This window comes from Solanum verrucosum, unplaced genomic scaffold (genome assembly GCF_900185275.1).
Source record: "Solanum verrucosum unplaced genomic scaffold, falcon-dt-bn FXZP01000229.1, whole genome shotgun sequence".
In the NCBI taxonomy this organism is placed as follows: Eukaryota; Viridiplantae; Streptophyta; class Magnoliopsida; order Solanales; family Solanaceae; genus Solanum; species Solanum verrucosum.
In genome coordinates, this window is record NW_026020011.1 from 5,890,816 (window position 1) to 5,897,263 (window position 6,448).

General features: G+C 34.8%; 1 long non-coding RNA gene across 1 annotated transcript; it reads right to left on the reverse strand.

The window, feature by feature from the left end:
• Positions 1–565: 565 nt before the first annotated feature.
• LOC125820021 (uncharacterized) lies at positions 566–3,643 on the reverse strand. The gene is made up of 5 exons (XR_007442505.1): positions 3,481–3,643; positions 2,568–2,691; positions 2,370–2,479; positions 1,349–1,474; positions 566–668 (listed from the first exon to the last, which is right to left on the reverse strand). It is a non-coding gene; the product is annotated as an uncharacterized LOC125820021 (long non-coding RNA).
• Positions 3,644–6,448: the final 2,805 nt, after the last annotated feature.

Here is a 6,448-nt window from a genome sequence, read left to right on the forward strand (position 1 = left end):
TGGGATATCTAGTCGAGAAATAAAGAATAATGTACGTAGAGTGTAAAAGAATAATGCTAAATAAAGTGTATTAGTAATGCTTGCATTAATTATACATAGATAATTTCTTATGCATTGTTTAGTTTGGTGTATTAAAAATGGCATGCATTGCATGAGAATATTTATTTACAATGATACCCTTCACAATTATGGTGGAAAAGAAGTAAAAAAGACTTTGAGAGGCAATAGGGTTTTTAACTATGCTAATGCATGCATTACTAATACCTAGAAATTCATGGTATTAGTAATACTAATACACACCTTAAAACACAATAGAGTGTATAACTAATGCATTAGTTATACATAGCATGAAAAAATGTACCAAACAATGTATTACTAATACACAGAGTTAATGCATGCATTATTTTTGCTAATACATTCTACCAAACGACCCCTAGTGAGCAAATCTCCTAAACATTTCCATATAACTCTTATTTTGTATATAAAATTGTACACAGAGCTTTTACCCCTTCAATAAACTGAAGACTTGTATTAATCAAAAGAAAAAATTGAAAATTCAAGCACTATTTAAAACTCACTGGATCTGCCTCAACAGGTATCTCAAGTCGTGACTGGGCATTTGCAACAATGAGGATGACATTCTCGCGCTGGTTCCTTACATTGTCTTTCTGCACATAAGAAAAATCCAGATCAGCAAGAATAGTGACACAATTCAACATAGTAGCAGGTTAGAACTAAAGTTATAGGACATGAAACCACTAGAGCTAAAGGTCAAATTTACATAATTGGCTTTGGCTATCCTACAGTTGGTCACTTCCATCTGCAACTTGCATAAAGAGGTACAAAATACAATCCGATGCAGTTCCAGTGAGACTGGTTTAGCAAGAATGTTGTGCCAAAGGAGCAGCAACCCAACTCAAAACCACGAGGCCTCCGTGGAATCGAAATTACCAACTTTTCCCATAAGAACACTTTTTACAGCTAAAGAAGTTCTCGTGACGGTCAAAGCTCTGCTAAAGCATTCCACTAGTACAAATATCTTGAAATTTGACTACTTACCAATATTATCTGATGAAGGAAATTTTGCAAAGTTACAACAAGGAATTATGCAATATGACAGTATTTGGTTTTGTTAGAGAACAAAAGTAATGCCTCATATTTATACATGCCCTACAATGTATTTCGGAAGGCAGGATATATGAGACATTTTTTTAATAGCCAATAAGAGAAGATCACTAATCAAATTGCAAATACTAAATTTGGTAAAGTGAAGCTCACAAATTCATTTTGAGTGTCTTACATAGAAAAATTAGAAATAAGGCATCTCAAAATGATATTAAGCACCAACCTGAAAGCCAAAGACATATTCTAAAAGATCAAACATATCCATATGCCGCTGTCCAGGAATATCAAAACCAGCGGGTAGCTGAGGGAACTGCTCAGTGTACTTAACTGCTGATATGGCACCCTGAACCTGCATATGTTTCCCAGTACAATTATTTCTCTCTGACACAATACATGAATGTATATAACGGATCTGTAGAAATATTGAAGGATAGATTATTCTTCAAATGCAGCCAAGCATATAGACATATTGAAGAATAGATGAACCTCCAACTGCAGCAAAGAAGTGTAGTCCCAAAATAAAAGGAAACCTAACACTCAATACTCAAGTTCAGAAACTAATTTAAATTAACCAGAAGGCCAATTATACAGGTGACAAGAATAACATGCAGTTTGTCCTTATCAGCTTCAGTAGTGTCAGACACTCAAGCCCGCATTCTTCTAACATTAAATAGGTTTTAAGCAATGGAAGAGGGCACTGGTATTCACAAACCTGTTGTAAGGAACCCTCAATGAAGAGAGACGGGAATAAAATCAGGTCATACAACCAAATAAAAAATAAGGCCACAATTCAGAATAGAACTTGGAGCTAAAGATGAACTGATAAAAGGGGAATGGTTAGGAGATTGATAAATTTGACGAACAAATAGGCATAACAAATAAATACCGAGTCTGCCTGAATATATTTGCACACAAGTACCTACGTAACACAACCCTTTTCTGGTATGACTAGCAATAGAAACTAAGAAAGTTCCAAATGGATATAGGAGCTACCTAGATATATGCTTCAAATTATAGTAGTGAGTAAAAGTGGTTAATTGTTGAGTAGATCGCACATCAAGGTAAAAATATTTTGCATTTTGGCAAAGATGGAAGATATTGTTGTCTAAGGTAAAGAAATCAAACAAATTGCAAACACAAGGAGTAAAGAAGATGAAGTTGTTTATGTGATACTAGTGATAAAGCAGAATGGGAAATCTTCCTGCAGAGTGGTCATACAATAAAGGTAAAATCAACATTCTTACCTCTGGGAAGAAACCAATAGCATTGGTCAACGATGGTGCCTCTAGAGGAACAATATTGTATGGTGCAAGTTCCCCGATAAAGTAGCATCAGATTTCTTGATCCTTCTCAACTGACCAAACCATGAAAGAAGTCATAAGTAGGAAACTAGTCCCAGACTATACACAGACAGAAATACAAAAAATGAAAGGAAATATTACCTCCTCCATTATAAGCCTTCCCACACCATCAGGAGCTGCATCTTTGCTCAGATACTCCATCACTTCAACCACAGCCCTCAAGGTAGCGAATACCTTTCTCATTTCAGAAAATCTAAGTCCCAACCTAGAAAGAATAAAAGAAAAATAATGGGTGAAGCTTTTTTGTTTACAAAAACAGCAAGCAAGGATCAACAGAAAATCTAAGTTCCACCCCCAACTTCTGGATAATAAATGACTATTCATCAATAAAAATTCAATGCTGTCGCAATTTTGATAATGATATAGATTATATGCTGAAAGTGAATATGCTAGCCAACTGGAAGAAAGCTTCAGTCAGTTAATGAGAGACATCTGTCTCAAAGCACTGCAGCAAATAGAAGATGGACAGAAAAGATGCCTCAGCAGACCAAGCCACTTTTTACTATGATTCCTAAACATTAACCAACCCACTGAAAGGACACCAAGGCAAACAATGACAAGTGTCTGAGTTTGAATGCTGCAGAATGTCACATGAAACTACAGAATATCTTCAAGGCTATAAACGACAATTTAAGCTGACAAGATTTAATGACATATTACTATTTCTCTATGGATATTTAGTAGTGCATACTACAAAGATTAAAAACAGATTCCTGATGAATGATAGAAAATCCTCCTATGATGCATAATGCTGCAATCAAATGTTTCAGTATCAGACGTTTCAAGCCTTAAATTCACATCATTATCATGAAAAGTTTGACAAGATTCTTACAACCCGATTTAATTTTAAAAAGAAGATTAATTTCATCTCTCAGACAAGAACAATCTTGAGCAACTGAATCAGCAAACCAATCACTCCTTACTGCAAAATACACCAAAGACGAATACGAAGTATGCAAAGTAACACTCAGATACAGGAGTAACAGAAACATACTCTCCTATATTAGCACTAACTGCTCCAGATTCACGCCATTTTTGCTCCTCTCTTTGAATATCGTCCACTTTGTGCCGCCTTTTGTATTGCTGATAAAATTCCCATAAGCGTTCGATGTCACGATTACGGTCTATCCGAGCCCCTTCCTTTTTGGCAAGTTTTTTGCTGCACATATTGAATTCCAATCAAACTTCATCACACTCAAAGGATACAGGACATGCTAATGGGTTAACTGCTTACTGCTACACATATAAGAATAGGTGGGAATTTTTTGGCTTTTTGGGTGTAATATGCGAAATGTAAAGGATGAAAATACCATGATAAATTACATAGAATCTTTACAAGGATAAGACTTCCACAGTAGGACACTTCTTTTTGTTCTGTATAGAGGGGTTCCAAATATGTATACGGCCTCTGCACCACCTTAGTGCTAAGTTGTTCCACTTTTGAATATATAACTTACTAACCTTTTCAAAAAAAAAAAAAAAAAAATACTATGTGGGATTCATAATGGCATAATGGAGGTGAGTTTTAAGGTTGACGCGCTGTCAGTGTATCACTTATACACTTTTTTGCAATATCAGATAACATTGACCTGCTATAGCAGGTTATTAACTTTTTTCATATATACATATATATATATATACTAGTTTGATGCACGTGAATAACAAATAATGTAGTACACTGTGTTTTAAAATAATGTCAATATTAATAAACCAATAATTTAAGTTTTAAATGAAAAAATAAAGTAAAAGTTTCTATGAATAATGGATATAAGTTTTCTTATGATTACTACAGTGTGCAGACTGAGAGTTGTGAAATCAATATCCCAAAACATTTATATCTATTTTTTATAATATAAAACTTAGATATAGATAAGGTGGTGTGGCAGTTCTCTATGGCCTCAAATTACTTATTACATTTATGTTTTTTCTCCTTTTAAAATCAAATTTTTTTTATAATATAAAACTTAGATATAGATAAGGTGGTGTGGCAGTTCTCTATGGCCTCAAATTACTTATTACATTTATGTTTTTTCTCCTTTTAAAATCAATTGTGATAAAAATAAAAATGTCACTCTTAAAATCTCTTAATTACACTTCTTAAATATATCTTCTCCTCCATCCCCTATAATTCATTGCTTAGTTATTGTTGGAGTTCTTGCTTTTAATACAGTATAAATAAATAGAAATATAAATATAAAATATAAAGGATATACTAAATTGAGTGTTTTAAGTGGCTCAACCCACTTCATTGACCACTTGTCCACACACTTGGGTGTCTGAGGTTCTGAAGATTACAACACCTAGGCTCTGGGTTTGGGTACCTAGGCACTGGCAGGTGACCTGAGTAAACTATTTTTTGATATGGTAGAACTCATCCCCATATCCACTGCCCAGTTCATCAGTGATTTTTTCCAAGATTGCTTTTCTGGTGACCCCAACCCCCAACCTCAAGGTGGCAGGTGGAGAATCCTTTCGATGAAACTCTCACTCCCTTGCCACCCACCCCTAGGCAACAAACTCTTCACACCTTAGTGCCCCGTTGTTGTGGAAGTTCAGAATTGCCACTAGGATGGATCTTTAAATTAAAATCTAAGAACACTTAAGAGATGTTGTTTTTTTAATAATTCTGGAGTCCTAACCAACTTTCATGCACTAGTTTCACTGGGTACTTGTAACATCCAACTAGCACACGTACCGGATAACTCTATCCGCCAAGGCATGGAGAGATGAAAGAAATTACCTAGTGTTTTTTTTGCATCCACTGAAATTTGAACATGAGACCTCATGGTTCTCCAATCTACTACACTAACCACTAGGCCACTTAAAGGATGTCTTTTTTAAGGAAAATGGGACACTGGCAAGGAATTGGAACGAGAGGATCAAAGGAAGATTGGTGGAAAAACATCCTTGCTTGCATATGGTGGACTCTATGGAAAGAAAGGAATGAGAGATGTTATGAAGGAAAGGTTAGCAGTTCACAGGAAAGTCTTAGACTTTTGTATTTTTGGTGTAAGCAAAATTTAGTTGGGGAAGTAGATAGCCTTGTGGAGTTTATAAGCCAGTTGTAAATTTTTGAAAGTTTGTCTTTTTGGATTTTGAGTATGATGGCACCCCCTGGGGGTTTGTACATCCCACCTCATTGATTTTGACGAGTTCTTTTGCGTGAATAAAAAGTTATCTATTTCAAAAAAAAACAAGGAAAATGGGATGGACAAGCATATTTTGAAGGAAAAATGAGCTTGGAAAGCTCTTCATCAAAAAAAAGAGCTTGGAAAACTATCAGTAGGAGACTTATCCTTCACTATTTTCTTCCTCTTTATCTTTTTTTCCTTCAACCTTTTCTTCTCACTTTAGTTCTCCAAGTTCAAAACCTTTGTATGATTTTCTTTGTTCCTTAAAAGAAAAAATATCCTTTGTTGTTGATGCACTTTTTTCAAGCTGGTCTGTAATTTGGATTATGAACTACTTCTTTCTAAGTATTAATGTATTGGAAGTTGGATTGTGTGTCCAATTTTGAATCCTAATAATGTAATTGCTCGGCCACCAATTAAATTGGTTGGCAATTCAAAGGAACTTGGATTCACGCATTGAGTTGATCAGTTTATTTTGAATGTTATTTGCTTGAGATGATTGATTTGACTTGTTCTTAGATTGGGTACTTGCAAACCACAAGCATTCAAATTAGAGTTAGTTACTAGAGCATCTTACTTGGTTATGAGTCATGGTCCATGAGAATATAGGATATCATAAAGGATTTGTTAAATTAGGTTCATTTGGCATAGCACTAAGGGCCTATTTGGATGGGCTAATAAAAAGTAATTTATCAGTCATAAGTAGAGGATACCCTACTTTTGGCTTTTGGCTTTTGGCTTATTTGTAAACTTTTTTGGCCTAAAAGTGAGTGCTTAAAAGAACTTTTTAACCTTTCCAAACACCACCAAAACTAAAAAAGTGCTTAAAAG